Source organism: Giraffa tippelskirchi, chromosome 1, assembly GCF_054371585.1.
Source record: "Giraffa tippelskirchi isolate mGirTip1 chromosome 1, T2T-mGirTip1v1.2.pri, whole genome shotgun sequence".
In the NCBI taxonomy this organism is placed as follows: Eukaryota; Metazoa; Chordata; class Mammalia; order Artiodactyla; family Giraffidae; genus Giraffa; species Giraffa tippelskirchi.
Genome location: NC_137275.1, coordinates 166,938,440 through 166,963,615, shown reverse-complemented (window position 1 = coordinate 166,963,615; position 25,176 = coordinate 166,938,440). Strand labels below are relative to the sequence as shown.

The 25,176-nt window shown below is 37.9% G+C and overlaps 1 protein-coding gene, 2 long non-coding RNA genes and 1 pseudogene across 20 annotated transcripts in view; 2 read left to right on the top strand and 2 right to left on the bottom strand.

Moving 5' to 3' along the window:
* Positions 1-18,834, top strand: part of LOC145511796 (uncharacterized) — a 136,805-nt gene extending 117,971 nt beyond the window's left edge. Inside the window, exon 6 of the long non-coding RNA XR_014058196.1 lies at positions 16,213-18,834. This is a non-coding gene — a long non-coding RNA (uncharacterized LOC145511796). The remainder of the gene's footprint in view (positions 1-16,212) is intronic.
* Positions 1-25,176, bottom strand: part of GDA (guanine deaminase) — a 104,917-nt gene that overhangs the window by 56,987 nt on the left and 22,754 nt on the right. The window lies entirely within an intron of this gene.
* LOC145539627 (RNA 2',3'-cyclic phosphatase ANGEL2 pseudogene) lies at positions 15,368-16,802 on the top strand (annotated as a pseudogene). Its single transcript, XR_014077879.1, has 2 exons — positions 15,368-16,155; positions 16,197-16,802. The product of XR_014077879.1 is annotated as an RNA 2',3'-cyclic phosphatase ANGEL2 pseudogene (transcript).
* On the bottom strand, positions 17,509-23,786 carry LOC145511832 (uncharacterized). The gene is made up of 2 exons (XR_014058212.1): positions 23,348-23,786; positions 17,509-19,412 (listed from the first exon to the last, which is right to left on the bottom strand). It is a non-coding gene; the product is annotated as an uncharacterized LOC145511832 (long non-coding RNA).

The following is a 25,176-nucleotide window of genomic DNA, read 5'->3' as shown; positions in this document are numbered from 1 at the left end:
GCTTATCCACTGATAGATTATTAGAAGTATTTTTTGGTAATAGATTAATACATAGTTTTTTAATCAAATAACTCAAAAGGAGTTCAAAGAATTGAGGGCTATTGGTACCACAAAACCCCTCCCATTCCCATCTTCTTGATTTATGTGAAAATGTTTCTTAGCACTTACATCTATAAAAATGAAAAAATAAGAAAAACATTGATGCTGCTTCTGTTTAATTCTACCAACAAGTAACACTCATCCATAGATACATTATGTAGTTGGAAGAAAAAAACAGCCTTTTTGTACTTTTACATTTAACAAATTACTTTTCAAAATGTGTGATATACTTTTAAAATTTTTCTTATGGTCCCAAGAAATTTAAAATATTTAAATTCATGCACAGAAATTTTATTGCAATGGTTGATCAATAAAAGACTTAAAAGTGTAAAACTATACTGTATTAGCAAAAACTCTAAGGAAAGGAGAATAGAATTAGTAATTCTAGAAGAAAAAGGGTCTATATAGCATTTCAGATTATTAATAAGGAGCTAATTCATGATTTTTAGAGAAAGAGATTAAGGTAGATATCAAATCACTATGTATTGATTCCATCAGACATATTTTAAAAAGTAATAGCATAGCTTAATTTTAACATGTATATATCTACAACTTGCTAAAAATTATAAGCTTTATATGTTTCAAAATTTAATAAAAGCTATATGTATCAACTTTTAAAAATGCAAAAGCATATAGGTTTTTTTTCAAAATTCTTTTGGGGGCATATTAGTAAAAAAAACCATGAAGAGTATTTCTCTAGTCAACTCATGTTCCAGCCCTCCACCTTGATAATTTAAAATCTCCCTCTCTTCAAATCTCTTACTCTCCTTACCCCAAAATATATTTATCAAACATTTGCAATAGTTTAAAAATGCAAATAATTTCAAAGTCAGTCAAATAAGGGATTGGTTAAATATGACTAAACTGCAGCAATTAGAAGTAACAGTGAAGATGTACTTATTGAATTATTCTCAATGCAATATAAAGACTTTTTTTAAAAAATGCAAGTTACTAGGTAACATATGATAACAATTTTTTTATAAGAATAGCGTGTGTGTGTAAGTGAGTGCTATGATGAAAAATAAAGCAAAGTAAGTGGAAAAAGTATGATGTGTGATGAGATGTTCTCTGAAATATGATGTTTGAGCACAGATTTGCATGAAGGGAGTAAACCACTCACATATTCTTAGAAGAACATTCCAAGCAGAGGAAACAGCCAGTACAAGGACCCTGATATGTATATTCAAGTTAAATTTAAATTAGATGCTTGCCCTGTTTGGAAACACCAGGAAGACAAGTAAGAATACAGTATAAAGACTAGAAGAAAGAGTGGTAAAAATACCAGATAGAGGAGGTAGCAAGGGGCTTTGTAGGTCATGGCCTTGAGATTTGCTTTTAGGAAACCTCTAAAAATATTTTGGAAAATGAATGTGGAAAACTTATAAAATATCATTGATATTGCCTTTATGGGGCAACAGCCCTCTCATCCTGATGTTACCTAGGCTTATGCGGCCATTCACATCACTGACTCAGATCATTCACCAAGAGTGCCTATTAAGGCCCATGGCCTTCCTCTTCATAGGCCTCAGTCTAGGTGGGCTGTCAAGCAGATACATAAGTCATTAAAACCCAAGTTTCACAAAATCATAGATGGTGCCAGTTGGGCAGGAACCTTCTCATCTGACCCCTTGTTTTCCAAATGAAAATACTGAATCCCTTTTGTTAAACAAACAACTCCAAGTGCACTCTTACTGGAAACTAGGACTATTTGGGATGAATAATAATGAGAATGTCAGAAATACTAAACTCAAAAGCAGATGAGTAATGACTGTCAGCTAATGAAAAGAATCTGTGCAAGACAGAGGCTTCCAACACCAGATGGCAAATGTGAGCAAGAGGCTTGTTGCTATGGAACAGAGCAAACTCCTCTTCGGGCCATTGTGAAATAGCTTGGCCATCTAACAAAATAAGGTAATGTATATTGCATCACAAAATCCACTCTGAGGCATGTTAATGGGAGACAAAAAGCAGATAAAAATGTGAGATCTCAAAGATTTCTGAAGCTTTTGGACAGAGATGAAAATTGCCATATTAGCTCAATTCATATCAAAATGATTAATGGAAAAGAAAGATGAAGTGACATCGCCTTTAAGAAAAAATTTCAGCCTATAAAGGTAGAAACAAGGGGATTTGTGTTATGAATCACCAAAGGATAGCATGAAGGACTTAGATCTTCAGGTACAATATTCTCATTTTACAAATGAGTAAACAGACCAGGATATGTGACTTGTTCAGAGTCACCAGACAAGGCAGGAGTATCTCCTGGACTTGACTCATTTTTCCTGAGATTCTTCCAGACCTCTACGACTGCTTGTAGGAACAGATCACCTTTAATGAGGCAAGAAGGGGCAACAGTCAGATTAGTGAGCTGCTGCCCTTACCCAAGAAAAGAGTAAGTATATATAGGCATGTATGTGGAAAGCTACTGTCTTAAGGGGGCCTGTTCTCCTCCAAGGTTGTTCGGAGTAGTTACCTCTTAAACGGCTGGGGCAAGGAATTTTGGAGATAGGCCAGAGGCTGGACCAGCTGGGAGCTGGGCGTAATCAACCTAATGTCCTTTTTTTTTTTCTTCAGGTGAGAAAGTATTTTGTTTTGCATAGAATGGTGGGGAGGATCTGGAGGGGAGTTTTAACTCCAGGCTATGTTGAGCCATGTAAATTTCCTTCACTGCTTTTCTAGTATAGTATAAACCAAGAGTCAGCACACTTTCTATAATAGGCCAAACAGTAAATATTTTAGACTTTGTGGACTGTATTGTTTCTGTTTTAACTAGTTAACCCCATCACTGTAGAGCCAAATCAGCCATAGACAAGATATACAGAAATAGGTATGGCTTTGTTCCAATAAAACTTCACTTACAGAAAATGAAATTTACATTTTACATAATTTTCACTTGTTATAAACTATTCTTACTTTTTAAAACCATTTAAAAATGTAAAAATGGGCAGACAATCTAAATAGAAATTTCTCCAAAGACATAAATGGACAATAGGCACATGAAAAGATGCTCAACATCACTAATTATTAGAGAAATGCAAATCAAAACTACAATGAGGTATCACCTCACACCAGTCAGAATGGCCATCATCAAAATGGCTACAAAGAACTAATGCTGGAGAGTGTGTGGAGAAAGGAGAACACTGTTGGTGGGGATGTAAATTGGTATAGCCACTATGGAAAACAGTGTGGAGGCACCTTAAAAAACTAAAAATAGAGCTATTATGTGACCTAGAAGTTCCACTCCTAGGCATATATCCAAACAAAACTATAATTTGAAAAGATACATGCACCTTTATGCTCATAGCAGCACTATTTACAGTAGCCAGGACATGGAAGCAACCTAAATGTCCATTTACAGATGAACAGATGAAGATGTGGTACACATTTACTATGGAATACTATTCAGTCATAAAAAGACTGAAATAACACAACTGCAGCATCATGAATGGACCTAGAGATTATCATATCAAGTGAAGTCAGAAAGAGAAAGACAAATACTATATGATATCACTTATATGTGGAATCTGAAATACAGTACAAATGAACTTATTTTTGAAACAGAAACAGACTCACAGACATAGAAAATAAACTTATGGCTACTAAAGGGGAAAGGGGGTGGGATAGAGATAAATTAGGGGCTTGGGATTAAAAGATACAAACTACTATATATAAAATAAACAACAAGGTCCTACTGTATAGCATAGGAAACTATGTTCAATATCCTGTAATAAACCATAATGAAAAAGAATATGAAAAAAATGTGTGTGTACCTATGTATTCAGTTTCATATATATTATATATTCGGTTTCATATATATATATATATACACTATATCACTTTGCTATACACTATAAACTAACACACTGTAAATCAACTATACTTCAATAAATGTAAATAAATTTTTTAAAAAATGTAAAACCCAGACTCAATTCATTGGTTATATAAAATCAGATAGTGAGCAGGATTTGACCTGTGGGACAGAGATTGCCAACTTCTGATGTAGATTCCTAAAAAGATTCATGCAAATTAAAATTGTATAATTTGAAAACCATCCCAGTGGTTTTACAATAGTATTTCTAAGAAGCTTTATCTTCAATTGGCAATAACTTTTAATGATTTTTCCTTTAATTTCAGAGCCTGATTTTTGTGTGTGTGTGCCAAGTTGCACAGTCATGTCTGACTCTTTGTGACCCCATGGACTGTAGCCCAAGAGGTTCCTGTGTCCTTGAGATATTCCCAGCAAGAATACTGGAGTGGGTTGCCATTTCCTATTCCAGTGGAAAAACTCTTGGAAAAGTACCAATTTTGGCTGCCCTATAAGCCCCATGTACATAGAAAACATGTACTTTTTGACAGATGAAAAAGTAACTTTAGTAATTTTTCTATTTTTTTAAGTTAGTTTATTTTCTATTTTTTAACTTTACAATATTGTATTTGTTTTGCCATACATAGTAATTTTTCTAAACTCTACTTAAGTCATCACTAATGATTTGTTGGTACTTAGTAATTTTTTAATTGGGGGAAAAAAAGCAACATATTGGATTGGCCAAAAAGTTTGGGTTTTCCATAATATCTTATGGAAAAATGCAAACTTTCTGGCCAACCCAATAATAAAAATATTTAAATGTACTTACTGTGTGCAAGACACTATCCTATGTACTTTACAAATATCAACTCTCTTAAACCTCACCAGAACCCTATGAAGCAGGTATTGTTACTAGCCCCATTTTACAGGTGAGAAAATTGAGGCACAGAGATATTAAATACCTTGCCCAAGATTACATAGCTGGTAAGTGATAAATGTGAATCACAGTAAGAAATTGACTGTGAACCACAGTCAGCCTCAAGGTAAGAGCAATTAAATGCTATGCTATATATATTTTTAAAATTTTCACACATAAATAAAACACCTCTCTCATTTCCTTTCTCAAGGTAAGAGCAATTAAATGCTATGTACAAAAAAGCTCTTAATGACCCAGGTAACCATGATGGTGTGGTCATTCACCTAGAACCAGACATTCTGGAGTGTGAAGTCAAGTGGCCCTTATGAAGCATTACTATGAACAAAGCTAGTGGAGGTGATGGAATTCCATCTGAGCTATTTCAAATCCTAACAGATGATGCTGTTAAAGCACTGCATGCATTATGCCAGCAAATTTGGAAAACTCAGCAGTTGCCACAGGACTGGAAAATGTCAGTTTTCATTCCAATCCCAAAGAAAGGCAATGACAAAGAATGTTCAAATTACCGTACAATTGCACTCATTTCACATGCCAGCAAGATTATGCACAAAATCCTTCAAGCTAGGCTTCAGCAGCATGTGAATCAAGAAATTCCAGATGTACAAGCTGGATTTAGAAAAGGTAAAAGAACAAGAGATCAAATTGCCAATATATGCTGGGTCATATAAAAAGCAAAGGAATTAAAAAAAAAATCTGCTTCCTTGACTATGCTAAAGGCTTTGACTGTGTGGATCACAATAAACTGTGGAATATGTGTAATGTGGTCTGGTGTTCCCATCTCACATTACTTGCCTCCTGAGATTCCTGTAAACAGGACAAAAAGCAACAGTTAGAACTGGACATGGAATAACAGACTGGTTCAAAATTGGGAAAGGAGCATGTCAAGGCTGTATATTGTCACTCAGCTTATTTAGCTTATTTGCAGAGTACATCATGTGAAATGCTGGGTTGGATGAATCACAAGCTGGAATTAAGACTGCAGGAGAAATACCAACCTCAGATACGCAGATGATACCACTTTAATGGCAGAAAGTGAAGAAGAACTAAAGAGACTCTTGATGAAGGTGAAAGAGCAGAGTGAAAAAGCTGGCTTAAAACTCAGCATTCAAAAACAAAGATCATGGCATTCAGTTTTAGCACTTCATGGCAAATAGATGGAGAAAATGTGGAAACAGTGACAGATTTTATTTTCTTGGGCTCTAAAATCACTGCAGATGGTGATTGCAGCCATGAAACTAAAAGACGCTTGCTCCTTTAAGAAAAGCTATGACAAACATAGCATATTAAAAAGCAGAGATATCACTTTGCAGCAAAGGTCCATATAGTCAAAGCTATGGTTTTTCCAGTAGTCATGGGGGTACAAACTCTTACTCCCTAATTTATTTGTACCCTGAATTCAGAATCCCTTGATGCCTTAACTAATTTGTGGAATAAGGAATCCATTTAGATGGGTGTTTAATCATTACTAAGCACAGATTCAAATTCACCACAAATCTCAGAGCCAAGGTTATAATACATTTGAATCGTAAAATCATTAAACAAGCTAATAATTTCAGCAGCTGCCTCACAAAAGACAGCTTCAGAGACTAAGGTCAGCAAGTGGACAACTGAGAATGACTTCAGGAAAAGCACCTACTCTTTCTTTTGAAAACTGAAAAGTGATGTCAACTGACCATAAAGTTTATCACAACAGACTTCATCACATACATAGATACGGATAAGAAAATGCAGGCACATACTACCTACACTGACCTCACAAGCCTGCTCCTTTGATCATTACTTTAAATATAAAATCTGCCTTAGAGACCTGTTATAGGTCGAATCATCTCCCCAAAATTCATATGTTAAAGTTCCAAATGCCTAGTACCTCAGAATATGACTATAATTAGAGATAAGGTTTTTATAGAAGTAATCAAGTTAAAATGAGGTCATTAGGGTGGGCCCTAATTCAGTATGACTGATGCCCATACAGAAAGGGAAAATGCGGACACAGAGACATGAGTAGAGAGAAGATGATATGACGAGACACCAGGAGAATATGGCCATCAACAAGACAAGGAAAAACGCCTGGTTTAAAAGATCCTTCCCTCAGGGCCAGGGAACCAGTCCTGCCACCACTTTGATCTTGGACTTCTAGCCTTCAGAACTGAAAGACAATAAATTTCTGTTGTTTAAGCCACCCAGCTTGTGGCCCTAGCAAACTAATTCAAGACCCTATGGGAGAAGGGATTATTAGACTGGTCTAATAAATCAGCAAAGGAAAAACATTGCAGAAACTCTCTTTCTGTGTTCCCTGTAAGCATCTCATCTGAGAGGTGATTAAAAAAAAAAAGTACACTAGACTTAATCAAGACTCTACCATTTACTAGCTCTGTGAAGAAAGCAAATCCCTTAGTCTCTGGCTTACCATTTTTGAAAATATAGTAATATCTGCCACATCTCCTCTTAATGCTATAAAGACAAAATATTTTTAATGGAGATATGTAAAACACTCCATGAACTGTAAAAGTTCTCCATGAAGTATTATGAGTAGTGTTAACTTTTGATATGGTAACCAGAGTGGTATTTCAGGAGACAAGTGCTGACTCGGTGTGCTTTGATTTCAGAAAGGGTTCTGATGGCACCAGAAAGTTAACTTTGTTGAACAAGCTCAAAATAGGTAGATTTGGAGAAATTCATATCTGGATGCCAACTCCTACTCAAAGGGCTGATTAATAGGATGAGGGAAGCATGGCTGGAGAGCCTAGAGACATATCACCGAGCTCTGCCCCAGCCATGTACTTATTAATGGCTTATATGTGAAAAGGATAACAATTTGGAAGGGACAGTTTGTTTCCTAGATCAAACAATCAAGTTTTAAAAAGATAGCCACAGGATAAGACTAATGAGATGAAGCTTAACGGGAATGCAAGTAAAATCCAATGTTAATGTTTAAGGAAAATCAAATACATAAGATAAAGATTATGAGACTTGATAAGAGCAAGAATCAAGAGTTAATATGAGCAGTGTGGAATAGCTGCCTATAAAAACAGATTCTAAGGTCAAATTTGTATAAATACAGCCAGTCCCTGTTTTGCATGATTCTCATATACACAAATTTCAGGTACTGAGGTTTAAATGAGTCCCCCAACAACATGGTTCAAATACCAGTTACCCTGGTATATTAACTGTGAGTGATTGAATAAAGTACAAACTTGGCTTCTCGCTCTTCATTCCAGAAATCATTATATAACATAACAGATGCAAATCATGATCAACAGGCAATCACATCACTTCTTCCAAAGTGTGTGGTGATTGGTCCCTGTGCATCAGTTCATACATAGACAACAATGCATGTAGTTGTATTGCCTGTTTGTCTTCCAGCAATAAACTTAGATGGCATTCTACAAAATGAGTAATTGAAAGAGTGAATTGCTTAACAATGATGAAGGTGCAAAACAAAGAAGTGAAAGTGGCAGCACAAACAGTAAAACTTGAATCTAACATAAATGGGGTTATGGAAGAAACAGCTTACCATCAGGAATGTTGGCACTGCCACCATTCAAGATATTCTGTATCTACGGCCCCAGAAACTTAGCAGAGGTAAACTTACTGACACAAATGAGGATAGCGATTGAAGATGCCTCAGAAGAAACAACACCAGCAAAAAGCTTTATGTGAAAGAAACTCTCAGAAATGTATCTCAGAGACATTTATAACATCCAGAGCTCAAAAGATAAAATGGAGGAAGCTGATCCAAATTTAAAAAGCAAGATGACAATTTGCAAGACAAACAAAAGATGCTCACTCTGTATTATCAGTTTTATGACATGAAAAAGACAAGCATTGTTCAAACTACTCTTGCTAACTTTTTTTTAAACAAAGAAATAAAACACTTTAATTACCTATGTTTCTAATGTTTTAAATTACAGTATACTAAATGAACACAGGTTTCACTGTTTCTTTCATCTCCCCATGCATTTAGATCCGAAAAAAAGTTTTAATGTTTTAATGGAAGTTTTTTTTTTAATAAGATGACTTATTTATTTTTCTGGCTGCTCCACACAGCATTGTGTCTTAGTTCCCTGACCAGGGATCGAACTTGCATCCCCATCAGAAGTTTTAAAAGGTCTTAGAATAATCACAATTTTTCACATTAATTTTTAAGATTACTTGCATGATTTCAGCTTTCAGGGTCCTTCTTTCCATCCTGCTTTATTGTACAAAGTGAAGACTACCTTCTTTTACACTTAGCTTGGGGTACAGAACTAGTTGATCTTCAGTTGTGGAGGGATAAACTGAATTGAAATGTTTTTACATGAAAATGACCGAAATGTAGAAAGGCCTTGAAATCAAAACATGAGAGTAAATTCTGAATGGAATTGACTATTTTGTCTGAAGGAGAAGTCAACAAGATTGAAAATAATGGAAAAGTTACCACATAAAAGTGCCATTCTAGATCAGTATAACTAGCTTCAATAATGAAATAGTCAGCAATAGTGTTTTCAAGCTCATGAACAGAAGCTTCTAACAATCAGAACTGGATATAAGTGGAACTCACTGACTCACAATGTAGTGAACTCCTCCTAGTTGGAAGTGTTAAGCAGAGGCTGACTGACCATCTGTCAGGGATGTTGTAGCAGAATTTAGTTCCTACACAGGGTGAGAGGGGAGGCTCCATCCAGAGCTCAGCTTCTAAACAGCCCTGTGGTGACTTTAAATACATCCACAAATTCTTACACATTCCTCTCTTCAAGAGGTGCCTTGAGGTTCACCAAACTTAGTAATGTCCTTGGAACAAAGGATTCATGATGCTATGTGACTTCTCAAACTGATAAAAAGGACAGCTTCCATTGGCTCTTGCACTCCTGAATTATTGTAATGGGGGATGCCTCCAGTTTTGCCCTGAGGATATGAAGAAGCTCTGGAGAAGCTCTCATGGGGGAAACCACAGATTTCTATCCACAACTGTAAGCACCAGCTCACTGTCATGTGAATGAACTTGAACCTTGGAAGTGGATCCCTCAGCTCCAATCAAGCCAGCAGCCCTGGTCAGCATCTTGACTGAGACTTCATGAGAGATCCTGAGCTTAAACTGCTCCTGCATCCCTGACCCCAAAAAACTGTAAGAGAGTAAGTTGGTGTTTTAAGCCCCTAAATTTGGGGGATAATTTGTTATGCAGCAATAGCTAACAAATACAATCTATTTTGATCTGAACAATGAGGGTGTATTGTAGTCTAAAGAAGCCTGCTCACAGAGTTTTGTTTCTTTTCTGTTTCTTTTTTCCTCCCTATCTCTTTTTAATATACTCAAACGACAATTTCAAAAAAGTAGTTTCTATCATTGAAGGGTAAATGATTACCAATAGTATTCTGTTGTAAAAAGTAGAAAGTAGAGAAGGAATCTAAAAATAATTCCTCCCACTCTGGCTGATTATCAACCCACATTCAAATCTGCTGCAAAAGACTAACACCGACCTCACAAATAGATCTTAAAGTGCTCTTTAGCAGGAAAGAATTCCTTCAACAAATTCATCTCTTTGTCAAAAACGATCAATGAAATAAGGTTGAGCCCTTCTATTTCCTTCAACGTGGTACCATCTGCTCACCCAAACTTAAAGGTCCAGCCCAGACGTCTTCTAAATGGACTCCAGGTTCCAACATCTGACATTGTCCTTGATATCTCATTAGTACTTCTCAAAAAGCACTTCAAAGTCAACATATCCAAAACAAAGTCCATGATCTTATTCCTGAACCAAGTCTCTTTCCAGAGTTGTTGTTCTAGAGAATGAGACCACATCCATTTAGAGTGCTATCCAGAAATTTTGTCACATCGCTCTTACCCCCTGGGAAACTATTAAAACCTCAATAGTTTCCCACTGCTTTTAGAGTCAAGAAAACTATTCAAAACATGGTCTACAGTGGGGTTGACATCTCCCTGCCTCCCAGCCTAATCCCACCTCAGCCAGATCCCGCTCTCTGTTCCTCCTTCCCCATCTCTCTCTGCTCTACCACACTGGTTCCCCACGCTAGTCCCATTTCAGACTCTGTAAGCACCCTGCTCTCCCTACCACTGGGCCTTCCCCTGCTCTACATGCAATATCTTTCCTTTCCTCTTGCCGAATTAATCCCAACTAATTTCTTCTATTTCAGTTTAGCTGTTCTTCCTGAAGAAGCCTTTCCCAGTGAGCTCAGATTCTTTTTACAACTCCCCCTCATATATATCCCCACCCGCAATTAACGATTCTCAAAGCACTAGGCACCTATTCTTTAGGAAAATCCAACATCGTGGTTATTAAAGGCATAAATCCAGAACCAGGCTGCCTGCCTTCAATCTTTTCTGGTTGTGTGAATTTGGACAAGTTACTTAAATTCTCTGTGCCTGTGTTGCCATCTATAATGTGGGGATAATAGTTCTGAATATGTGAAAATTCAATGAAACAACATAGGTAAAATACTTAGATTGATGACAGACACATCACAGACATTAGATAAGTCTGAGCTATTGTTTTACAACAGTTGCAATTTCATACATATTCATAATTATTATTTTATTCATATCTGTCTTAACCATTAGATGACAAGTTCCACAAAGGTAGAGGTGTCTATTTTTACTTATTATCATACCTCCACTTCCTGGCATAGTCTCAGCATGTGAGAAATGCTACTGAAGATTTGATGGATGAACAAATACATGTGATGTAGGGCCTGGTTTGAAGTGTCACATGAAGGAGCTTACAATTTTTTTTCTAGAAGCTTTTTAACAAGAGTCACACATAAAAATTAACGGAGCAGTGGTTGTAAGGCAAGTTAGGAGGAGAATTTAGAGATAGGAAATCTCTTCCTTAGCCAACCATTTGAATGGTTCATCTGGGTGGAGGCAATGACCTGTGCAGAGAGGAGAAGAGAGAGAAAAGAAGAACCAAGGGAGCAGAATGCTAAGGACCTGCACAAATTGGTAGTGCACTGAATCTAGAAGGAACAGTGAGGATACGTACAAGTACTAAGTCTCTGAATGAGAGAATGAGGACAAAAGGAGAGAGCCATTAGAGCCCTAGGAGATGTTGGTTTGGAGGTGTAGAGGAGAGATGACTTCGGGGAGCAGGATTTGCAGACAGAACTCTCCAACAGCAGATATCGGCAGAGGACTAAAACTCTAGGGGCAGGCAGGTCTGCAGATGGATATTGGAGTCATCTGTGCAGAGGTGAATGTCAACCCCATGCAAGAGACTGATACATCTGGGGAAGAGGAGATGGAATGTGAAGGACAGACAGGGGAAGCCTGGGGATTTGTGGCTGATTTTAAAAGTCTAGGGACTTCCCTAGAGATCCAGTGGCTAAGACTCCATACTCCCAATGCAGGGCGCCCATGTTTGATTCCTAATCAGGGAATTAGATCTCACAGACTAAGCTTTTGCGTGCCCTAACTAAGACCCAGTGCAGCCGAATAAATAAATATAAATATTTTTAAAAATTTTAAAGTCTAGAAAGGTGAGAGGAGTCAGGAAAGGAATTGGAAAAGGTAAAGTCAAGGAGACAGGCCTGGAGAGTAATGAATGGATGCTCACTCCTATCTACAATTTAAGAATTCAGCTAAAGGGTTAGCCACTTCCTCAGGTGACTTTTCTGACCTGATCCCTCAAGCTAAATAAATTGCTGTTTAGCATTGTTTGTAAGCGTTTGCCAATAACATTGTGGTAGGCTGAATAATGGCCACCAAAAATATCCAGTTCCTAATCTCTAGAACCTGTGAATGCTACCTTATATGGATTTTGCCGATGAGGCTATATTAAGGATCTTGGTATGGGAAGGTTATTCTGGATGACCGGGGTGGGTCCTAAATGCAATTACAAGTATCCTTAGTGGACAGAGGGAGGGGGAGATTTGACAAAGAAGCAGAAGGCAATGTGATCGCTGGAGCGAGATGCTGGCTTTGAAGATGGAGGAAAGGCCCAGGAATCAAGGATGCAAGAAATGTAGCTCTAGAAACTGGAAAATACAAGGAAACAGATTCTCCCTTAGAACTTCCAGAGGAAGCAGGGTCTTGTTAACACCTTAATTTTGGCCCAGGGGAACTGATTTCTGACTTCTGACTTTCAGAAATGTAAGAGAATCAATGTGTCTTGTTTTAAGCCACCAAGACCATGGTAACACCATAGATAGCTAAGATAAGTGCTTAACAGTAATGCTCTTCGTCCTTGGTATTTCTGACACCAAAGTGCTAGACACAAAAAAAGCTCAAATAAATGTCTGCAGAAAGGTTGGAAGAAACGAAGCAGAACAAGAAGAAAAAAGAGGGAGGAAGTTCCAAAATAGAGAGAGTGGCTGATAAAGGCCTATCCTTAAACATGAAACTGACAATATGAATACAAAGTAACTGGACAGGGCTGAGCTTGAGCCAGTCCCCACTCCCCTACTTCCCCCACCCCGACCCAGGCACCAGCAATCCCAAAACAGCCTGGGGCAGGCCACATCCAGCCTGGGCATCAGAGACAGAGGGATGATTCTAAGATGATCCCTAGCTCCAGCCTTAACTCTAACCCTCACCCTAACCCAGTACAGGGGCTTGAAGGGCACCCACTCCTCTGAAAAACCATAGGGAGCATCTTCTGAGGGCTGAGAGTGCAGGCTCAGGAACCATGAAGACCTGGGTTTGCATCTGAGCTCTGCTTCTTACTATCTGAAAACCCTTGGACAAGTTACTTAACTTTTCTAAGGCTCAATTTCTCACTTTTACAATTAAACTAATAACTCTTCAGAAGACTGAATGAGGTAATAAACGATAAGTGCCAGGCATGGAGTAAGAATTCAAGAAATGTTACTTTCTGGCTTTGTTAGTTGTATTTTTTTCTATCAAATCCAGACAAAGGAGAACAGGGTAAGGCCTAGTCCCATGAAAATTGAGGGCTGGGAACGAGGCAAGGGGGAGCTTGTGGTCAGAGCTGCAAAGATTCCAGGTGAGGCCATTCAGATGGCTGGAGTGGAAGGTGTATGGAGGTGCCTGCAGATGGAAGAATTATGAGACCACATTGTCCACATGGTAAACAGGGAAGGGGAAGATAGTGTTAACTATTGAAAAAAGAATCCTCTCGCTTCCAAATTCCTCTCCATCCAGACTCCCTGCTGCTGCAAGAGTGCTTTTTCAACAACAGAGCACTGGTAACATATCACTCCCCTCCTTCAAAATGTCTTTCATCATCATTTGCAGCATAGAGGAAACTCATTACTAGAAAGCAAATGAAAAGGCTGGCAAAGAAGGATCAGGAGTCGGCTTATCTGAGTTCACATCCCAGCACCATGCTGTTTGTAATAGCGAAACAGATGAAATAATTTACATCCTCATTCATAGGGAATGGTTAAATAAATTCTGGCCCATCTCTGCAATGGAAAATTGTGGGAAAGTGAGCAAATGAGGCAAAGCTTTATGTACTGGTATGGAAGGATGTCCAAGAGTCATCCTTCAGTATCCACAGGTATTGGTTCCAGGACTCTCAAGGGTACCAAACTCTAGAGGTGCTCAAGTCCCAGAGTTGATGCTGTGTATCTCTGGATGAGAACCTGAACATATGAAGGGCTGACATTATGCAGCAAAGCATTAAACAGTGCATTTAGTGTACCACCATTTGTGGGGGAAGTGATTATGTAAAAATATTTGAGTATCTGAATACACAAAATATATATATTAGATTCTGTATGTCCTACACAATCTCTAGAAAAATACATAAGAAACCAGTAATAGTTTAGTAATAGTGCTTGTCTTTTGGGAGGGACACTGTCATGCCTAGGAGATAGGAAGATAGGAACAGAAACAAGATTTGCTAGCCACTACATATATCCTTTTGTAAATTTGGAATTTATCATGTTCATGGATTTTTTTTTTTTTGCCATATCTTTCAAAATCCCAGTTCAAGCATTTGTCACATGTGTAACATTGGCAAATCATTACTTAATCTCATTAGACCCTTGTATCCTCACTCATAAAATAGGAATAAAAATATTACCTTCCTCATAAAGTTGTTCCTCATAAAATTCCTCATAAAGTTGGAGAAGGAAATGGCAACCCACTCCAGTATTCTTGCCTGGAAAATTCCATGGACAGAGGAGCCTGGTGGGCTATGATCCATGGGGTCGCAAAGAGTCAGACACGACTGAGCACATACACACATAAAGTTTTTATTGTCATTAAGTGAGATAACATGAGTAAAATGCTCAAATGAATGCCTGACATAGACTGAGCATTCCACAATGCCAGTGATTTCTGCTTCCATAAATAACGGGGATGAGATACTCTAAAGGTAAAAACAACTCGATGCTATATAAGACTCTTTAGGGAGGCCGCGGAGTGGAAAGATGGAAGCGTGGCGCTGTGTGAGGAGGGGCTACAGCCGCTGTGTGGTGGGGAGAGGCTGGCACAACACAACGGCATTGGGAATATATATGTAACCATAATAAAGAAAAAACGAAGATCCTAGGAGACGAAAATGTTGACCCTATATGTGAAGACAGTGAGAACAAGTTTGACTTTTCAGTGATGTCTTATATTTTCACAAGATTTACTGAAAGACAATTCACACCTTTATAAGCACTGCTGGTGGCCAGTGTGCCCTGGAGTTTTAGGTTTCCCAATATTCTGAAAGGAATTAAACACTTTGATGCAGATGTACTTTGTTTGCAAGAAGTTCAAGAAGATCATTATGGAACCAAGGTCAGGCCAAGTTTGGAATCATTGGGTTATTACTGTGAATACAAGATGCGGATAGGAAGGAAATCTGATGGCTGTGCCATTTGCTTCCAACATTCCAAATTTTCACTCTTATTAGTGAACCCAGTGGAATTCTACCGCCATGATGTTCCTCTATTGGACAGACAATGTTGGATTAGTGTTGCCCTTGCAGCCCAAGATTCCAAGCACTGCCTCCCCTGCTATCTGTGTAGCTAACACACATCTGTTGTATAACCCAAGGCGAGGTGACATTAAACTGACCCAATTGGCAATGCTTCTTGCAGAGATTTCCAGTGTTGCTCATCAGAAAGACAGCAGCTTCTGCCCCATTGTTATGTGTGGGGACTTTAATTCTGTTCCTGGTTCTCCACTCTATAGTTTTATTAAGGAAGGAAAATTGAATTATGAAGGACTTGCCATAGGAAAGGCATCTGGCCAGGAACAGTCTTCACGGGGACAAAGAATTTTATCTATTCCAATTTGGCCCCCAAACCTAGGTATCTCACAGAACTGTGTGTATGAGGTACAGCAGGTACCAAAAGCAGAAAAGCCAGACGGTGATCTGACACAAACAGAGCTGGACAAAACAGAGGTCCTAGTAACAGCTGAAAAGTGAGTTCTGGAAAGCAACAGTAGACATTTGCTGACTCTAGTTATCTTCATTTACAGCACCATTTCAGCTTGTCATCTGTTTATTCACATTATTTTCCTGACACTGGAATCCCAGAAGTGACCACCTGTCATTCCTGAAGTGCCATAACTGTGGATTATATTTTCTATTCTGCTGAAAAGGAAGGTGTTGCTGAGCAGCCAGGAGCTGAAGTTGCTTTGGTTGGTGGCTTGAAACCTCTAGCCAGACTGTCACTTCTTACAGAACAAGACTTATGGACTGTTAATGGACTTCCAAATGAAAATAACTCTTCGGATCATCTGCCTTTATTGGCTAAATTCAGACTTGAGCTCTGACTCTTGATTACATATATACTTTGCTTTCCCGTTTGGTTTTTTTTTTTTCTCCTCAAAGAATGTAAAGTTGTTCTTAAAGAGTTTTGCATGTTTATTTATTTTTATGCTATGAAATTTCTGAAGAGGTTTATGTTAAATGTTTGAAACAGGTAACAGAAGAAACAAGTTTACACTTTTCTTTTTTAATAATGAGAAAATATTTTCCTGACAAGTGAGATCTAAATGCTGTTTATTGCAAAAAAAGTTGTAAATACTTATTCTAAATCCCAGTAAAATTGACAGTGATTTTTAAATACGGCACAACTTCTTTAGGCCTCCTAGGAAAGAATTTCGTGTTTTTAGCAAGCTTTACAGTGGATCCAAAATATCTTTGAGTTCTTGCAAACCACAACTCATTCCCTTCCAGAAGGCCTGATTTCATCATAAGGATCATGTCTGTTGAGTCCTAACTCATTCATCTCAGAAATCATTGGGTTGTTCACATGTATCTAACCATTTTAGTTTGTCTTTGATGGGGCTTGATAGTGCTTTTTAGAACTGTACAAATTGCTTAATCCATTCTGTTACCATCCTGAGCCATGTAATGTGCCTGCACGTTATTGGAAAAATGTAGGTCACCATAACTAGTAGGATGAGGTGTTTTGGACAAGCCCACTCTCCATCCTGTAGTGGACTGTACAGGATGCCTAAGAGAGTCAGAGAATGGGGTCATGCCTTGGGTTTCCCTAGTAATTTCCTTTTTTTTTTTTTTAATTTAGTTTCAAGAAAAGATTCTGAATTGAAGGAAAGATTTTACTTTACTAAACCAATCCTGTAGAAATTTACTTTATTAGGAAACTTGTATTTGGAACAAAGTGGCAGCTATAAGATTCTGTTTATTTGCCTCAGAAATAAGAGGAAGCCAGCAGAACTCTAGAGGGGAGATATTAACTTGGAGACCTAAGACTCTTTAACTGTTTTGTTGTGGTTTAACTGTTGTGGTTTCTATAATGTTTTGGGTTTTTGTCTTTTTTATCATGATACAGCAGTGTGAGATGGTGCTGGTCTTTTTTATAAAGTGGTTAAGAGTGGGTCTGAAAAATCCTGCAGTTGGCTCTTAATGAGTGTTTGAATCAAACATTTTAAGACCTAAGTGAAAATTTACTCTTTTCTAGAATTGGGATCAAAGAACTATGTACATTTTTACTAAGTAATTTTATATTGAATTATACTGAATTATAAAAGTTTTTTACAATGGGTTTTCTTAATAGAATGCTTCATTTTAAATTAGCAGCAGTAGTTACTTTATAGGCTCAGACTTTTTCTACTGAAGTATTTACTACAATTATTAAAAAATAAATAAACCAGATAACACCCCCAAACACCCCCAAACCAGATAAAAAATAAATAAACCAGATAAACACCCCCCAAAAGCATGTGGGTTATAAGGATTTGCCTAGTAAAAGTTATAGTGTTACAGAAATACTTCTGTTTATTGTGTGACTTTTTTTTTTAACTTAACAGTATTAACCATATAGTTCTAGGATTTTCCATATTTTGTAGTAACAGTTTTCAAAGTATTACATGTTCTGATTAGCAGATATTGTCGTCAGCAAATGATAACAGCAGATAGTATATTTATTCCTTTTAGTATTAGGGAAAGAAAAATGAAGATTCATGGATAACTGTGTTGTGTTGTATGAATTTGTTAACAACTAACTTTACATATAGGTATTCTTGATAAACGAACATCCCTGAAAACCTCTGAAAACTTAATTTTTTGTATCTTGATTAATATATTATGATTTTAGGCCCTTTTCATGTGCTTCACTTTGAGTTAATCCCATAAAATTGCTTTCTACTTTAGCTCATAGAATGAAGTATTATTACGTGTACTGGAGGCCAAGGAGTCCTTTGTAACTTTCTCACAGGCTTTTAAAGCTCCACTAAAATTAACTGTCCACTTGTCTTTACTTTGTTTGTTCAGAAGAGTTAATAACTGTTGGAGCCTTGCATTTATCTGCCAAAAGCAATTAAATTTGGTTAACTGCTGAAACCATATCTCCCCGTCACACCTGCTGTGCTATCCAGGTTTTAAATGGAAAGGGATATATTACTGTAATGAAATTTTGGTTTTACTATAGCTTTTGATATCAGTAGGTGTGTTTGAAATTGTCTTTCTTGGAATTTAGCAACTGTCTGCTCTTAACCCTTTGCTTTCCTAAAAACACTAATTAGAGATCCAGAGTTCAAAGGGTTGGAAAAACATTCACTTTGTCAAGTCATTTGCACTTTGTCCATGTAAGTTACCTAATAAATTATTGTACTAGTAAAAAAAAAAGAAAAGACTCTTTGGGTAGCATTCTTGCAGGACACTGGGGATGTATATATCAAGGGTTTAAAAAAAGAGACTAAAAAGAGACTTTAGGCTAAAAGAGGAACGATCAGTAAAAATTATTTAGTAATCTCAGACAAAATGAGATTGTTTAGTAATCTCAGACAAAATGCATGGTGATCCCTACAGTTCCAAGCTCCCAACAGAAGAAAATAAAAATCCTTTCTGGAAGACCATATCTCCTAGCCCACTTCACAGACAAGCAGGAAAGACACACAGTGGATCCTGATGAGCCCATGATCACACAATCCTACAGGCAGTAGAACCTTTTCTCTAGTTCAGCAATTCTGACTTCTGGCCTAATACATTTGTTACAATACTTAATTCATAAAATTTCCTTTGAATACTAAGCTCCACAAAAATCCAGTTATTAAGTTCTAAGAAATCTGTACTCAGTGAAAGAGGGATGAGTTTTATTTTTCTTTCAGTCTTTACGTATAGTCCTTGCTTCTTTCTATATCCTTTATATAGTACTTGTGTTAGTAGCCCACCAGGCTCCTCTGTCTGTGGGATTTCCCAGGCAAGAATACTGGAGTGGGTTGCCATTCCCTTCTCCAGAGGATCTTCCCAACCTAGGAATTGAACCTGGGTCTCCTGCACTGCAGGCAGATTCTTTACAGTCTGAGCCACCAGGGAAGCCTATATAGTACTAGGGAGTCATTTTTGCTGGACAGGATTATGTTGTACTAGGAGAGTCACTTTTGCCAAACAGGATTCTATTAATGCCCTCTCATCCACCCAAGCTACTGCAATTGGTTCATAACAAGAGCACAGGAATAATTACGTGTTTTCATGAGCATAGCATTCACTAGTCAAACCTGTGGGTCTAACACAACTTTCCCAGTGTATTTTTATGGAAACCAGAGAATGCTATTTGATGTCGTATTTCTTAATTTTAAAGGAGGAAAAAATCTTTATGCTTCATTCTGCTTGTTTAAATCACAATTTATTTCTCTTCATCCCATTTGGTCACTGATATACAGCTGTATGAAGTAACAAGAGCAGCTTCTACTGGAAGTTTGGGGACCTTCACCTGTTCTCAGAGCTAGAAGATACACTTTTAATATGACTACTTTTTTCTATCATACGTGGTAAAATTGAAAACCTCTTTGTTTCAGTTCCTCTTCTACCACATTAATAACAAAGACCTTCCTAGTGCCCTGGAAAATCAAGTGTTTCACAGTTTCTAATTCTGGTGTGAGGTCACTAGCCTGACATGTTTTTCTGGGACTTTGTTTTAATCAAGATTGACTACATATAGAGTTGGATGAAAGAATAAAAGCAAAATTTTGGTTCCATATGTTTCTGCCAAACAGAACTCCCAAGACTTTGTATCTGTGACTGGAAGGAGATCTTTAAATTAGTTACATCAGGACAATTAGTCCAAGATTTGATTTACAAAGCCTATTTAAAAGTCGATACAAACATGTAAAGAAATCAAGGTGGCCATCTAGAGAATATACATTCAGAGCAGCCAAAGTGAGTCAAATTGCAGCTCTAGGTCCAAAAGAGTAGATGTAAAAAATAAAATCTGAGTCCAATCAGAAATGTTCCATGTGACTGATATTCCCTCATTTGTCTCTGTTCTCTGCGGTAACTCTAAATATACCTACCATTAGGTTTCACATGGTTAGTATATTGTATACTTCATTGAACTGCCTGCTTATTAGCTCAACAAGCCCAACTCGTGAAGCTAACAAAAGAAATTCAGAACAAGCCCAGCTACTGGTCTTGCAAATCCCTCTCCTGCATGAGAATGGCAGCCATGCACTGACACTGGCTTAGTTTTTACCACTCCCAAAGCCAATGCCTACTTCCCTGGTTCCCAAGCTGTGACACAGAACAACATAACAGTATTTCTGAAAAATTGAGTCAGTTCAGTTCAGTCGCTCAGTCATGTCTGACTCTTTGCAAGCCCATGGACTGCAGCACGCCAGGCCTCCCTGTCCATCATCATCTCCCAGAGCTTGCTCAAACTCATGTCCATCAAGTGATACCATCCAACCATCTCATCCTCTGTCATTCCCTTCTCCTCCTGCCTTCAATCTTTCCCAGCATAAGGGTTTTTTCTAATGAGTCAGTTCTTCACATCGGAGGGCCAAAGTATTGGAGTTTCAACTTCAGCATCAGTCCTTCCAATGAGTATTCAGGACTGATTTCCTTAAGGATGGACTGGTTTGATCTCCTTGCAGTACAAGGGACTCTCCAGTGTCTTCTCCAACACCACAGTTCAAAAGAATCAGTTCTTCAGCACTCAGCTTCCTTTATAGTCCAACTCTCACACCCATATATGACTACTGGAAAAAACCATAGCTTTGACTAGATGGACCTTTGTTGGCAAAGTAATGTCTCTGATTTTTAATCTGCTGTTTAGGTTGGTCATAGCTTTTCTTCCAAGGAGTAAGCATCTTTTAATTTCAAAATCTGCAGTAATTTTGGAGCCCCCCAAAATAAAGTCTGTCACTATTTGCATTGTTTCCCCATCTATTTGCCATGAAGTGATTGGACCAGATGCCATGATCTTAGTTTTGTGAATGTTGAGCTTTAAGCCAACTTTTTCACTCTCCTCTTTCACTTTCATCAAGAGGCTCTTTATCTTTAGTTCTCCCTTTCTGCCATAAGGGTGGTGTCATCTGCATATCTGACGTTATTGATATTTCTCCCGGCAATCTTGATTCCAGCTTGTGCTTCATCCAACCCGGCATTTCGCATGATATACTCTACATATATAAGTTAAATAAGCAGGGTGACAATATACAGCTTTGACGTACTCCTTTCCCAATTTGTAACCAGTCTGTTGATCCACATCCGGTTCTAACTGTTGCTTCTTGACCTGCATACACATTTCTCAGGAGGTAGGTAAGGTGGTCTAGTATTTCCATCTCTTTAAGAATGTTCCACAGCTTGTTGTGATCCACACAGTCAAAGGCTTTGGTGTGGCAAATGAAGCAGAAATAGATGTTTTTCTGGAACTCTCTTGCTTTTTCGATGATCCAGCGGATGTCAGCAATTTGATCTCTTGTTCCTCTGCCTTTTCTAAATCCAGCTTGAACATCTGGAAATTCATGGTTCACATACTGTTGAAGCCTGGCTTGGAGAATTTTGAGCATTACTTTGCTAGTTTGTGAGATGAGTGCAATTATGCAGTAGTTTGAGCATTCTTTGGCATTGCCTTTCTTTGGGATTGGAATGAAAACTGACCTTTTCCAGTCTTGTAGCCACTGCTGAATTTTCCAAATTTTCTGGCATAATGACTGTAGCACTTTAACAGCATCATCTTTTAGGATTTGAAATAGCTCAACTGGAATTCCATCACCTCCACTAGCTTTGTTCATAGGGATGCTTCCTAAGGCCCACTTAACTTCGCATTCCAGGATGTCTGGCTCTAGGTCAGTGATCACCCCATCATGGTTATCTGGGTCACAAAGATCTTTCTGTATAGTTCTTCTGTGTATTCTTGCCACCTCTTCTTAATAGCTTCTGCTAGGTCCATACCATTTCTGTCCTTTATCTTGCACCCCTCTTTGCATGAAATGTTCCTTTGGTATCTCTAATTTTCTTGAAGAGATCTAGTCTTTCCCATTCTATTGTTTTTCTCTATTTCTTTGCATTGATCACTGAGGAAGGCTTTCTTATCTCTCCCTGCTATTCTTTGAAACTCTGCATTCACATGGATATATCTTTCCTTTTCTCCTTTGCCTTTAGTGTCTCTTCTTTTCTCGGCTATTTATAAGGCCTCCTCAGACAACCATTTTGCCTTTTTGCATTTCTTTTTCTTGGGGATGGTCTTGATCACTGCCTCCTGTACAATGTCACGAACCTCTGTCCATAGTTCTTCAGGCACTCTTGTTTATCATATCTAATCCCTTGAATCTATTTTTCACTTCCACTGTATAATCATAAGGGATTTGATTTAGGTCATACCCAAATGGTCTAGTGGTTTTCCCTACTTTCTTCAATTTAGGTCTTAATTTTGCAATAAGGAGTTCATGATGAGCCCCCGGTCTTGTTTTTGCTGTCTATATAGAGCTCCATCTTTGGCTGCAAAGAATATAATCAATCTGATTTCTATATTGACCCATCTGGTGATGTCCATGTGTAGAGTCTTCTCTTGTGTTGTTGAGTAAGAATTGGCAAACTGGTAATTTAACGAGTAAAAATTGAGTTGAGTAAGAATTGAGTAAGAATTGGCAAATTAATAATCTTGGAAGGACACATAATTGCTTTAGAGGGTTTACTGACAAACTGCCAAAATGCCTTAGGAGTTCTCTTTGGTAAACAAAAAGCCAAAAGCAGACAAAAATTTTACAAGAGATTAGTGAAAATATCCTAAGGTTTTCATGTACCCTCAAACATCTGAGTGCCAGTGGTGGTTTAGGTGCTAAGTCATGTCTGACTCTTGTGATCGCATGGACTGTAGCCTACCAGGCTCCTTTGTCCATGGGCTTTCCCAGGCAAGAATACTCAAGTAGGTAGTCATTTCCTTCTCCATGGGATCTTCCTGACCTAGGATTGAACCCAGGTCTCCTGCATCACAGGATTCTTTACCAACTGAGCCACCAGGGAAGCCCTGATACTGGTACTAGTTCAGCATTTAATTTCTCCCAAATCAGAACTGCTGAAAGTAGAGATCTTAGAACCAGACCATATAGATTTACATCATATGCCCTAATTCCATCAGTTTCCAGCTATGTGACCTTGAATAAGGCACTCAAACTGTTGATGACTCAGTTTCCTCATCTGCAAAATGGAGATATAATGGTACTTAATTCACAGAGTTGTAATGATTAAATGAGTTAGTATATGTAAAGGTTCAGACTAGTGCCTGGCACACAATATATGCTGCACAATCTTTTACCTTTTTTAGAAATTAATCATTTTCTTACTTATCCATTCCTCAATATTTGCTAAGCACATTCTATCTACCAGATGATGTGTCCAGCCTGGGGAATGTGATATGAACAAGCCATAAATCTCTGCCCTCAAGGAATTAATAGGCTGGGGCAGCAGCAACACTAGTAAAAAGAAACTCATTTGAAAGCAATACATCTTCATTTGCTTATCATTTTTTTGTAATTGAAATATAGATAACTTGCAATATTATATTAGTTTCCATGGTACAACATAGTGATTCAATATTTTTATAGATTATGCACCATACAAAGTTACTATAACATACTGACTATATTCCCTGTGCTACACATCACATCCCTGTGATGTGTAGGTATAAACTGGTAGTTTATATCTCTTAATCCTCTTTATCTATTTTACCCTTCTCTCCACTCCCTTTATTCTGGCAACCACTAGTTTGTTCTCATATCTGTAAGTCTGTTTCTGTTTTGTTATGTTTGTTTTGCTTTTTTAGATTTCATATGTGAGTGAAAGCATACAGTATTCACCTTTCTTTGTTTGACTTATTTCACTAAGCATAATACCCTACACTGTAGAAGGAAATGGCAACCCACTGCAGTGTTCTTGCCTGGAGAATCCCAGGGACAGGGGAGCCTGGTGGGCTGCCGTCTGTGGGGTCGCACAGAGTCGGACATGACTGAAGCGACTTAGCACCAGCGATACCCTACAGGTCCATCCATGCTGTTGCAAATGGCAAGATTTCATTCTTTTATCACTAAGTAATATTCCACTGTATATATTTTTAGCACATCTTCTTTATACATTCATCTATGGATGGGCATATAGGTTGTTTCTGTATCATGGCTATCATAAATAATACTGCTATGAAGATTGGGGTCATCAATTTTTCAAGAACATGGAAACACTCTATAAATATGCTAAGTGTGGGCTCTTTCCAACTTCTTCCTGAGAGTTACTGCATATACAAAAAGGGCAAGAAATTGCATTGAGGTGTTGATGCTGAAGGACAAGATGGGCTCAATGGTTGATTAAGTGATAACTGGCCAGCACACCACCATGCTTTAGAAATTCAGACATACACCTCCAGTAAATTACAAATATATTCCAAGTTCATCTGTGAAAGTCATACCTGTGCTCACCAAGGGCCTGTAATAGTGTGCATGGCAAACAAATCATTACATACAAAGGTTAGGAAGAAAAATGCCAGGATTTGGCAGGAAGCTATATGAAGTATACTTCTTGGCCTACCTTTTATCATGTCCAGTAACGCATTTTACCTGGTAACCACTCAAGGCAACACATATTGCTTAAATGTACATCATATACCCATCAAACTGTTAAGTATTCAGATAAATGTACAAGAAATAATTCTCACCTTTCACGAGTTTATCTTCTGGCTGAGGAAATTAAATATACGTGCA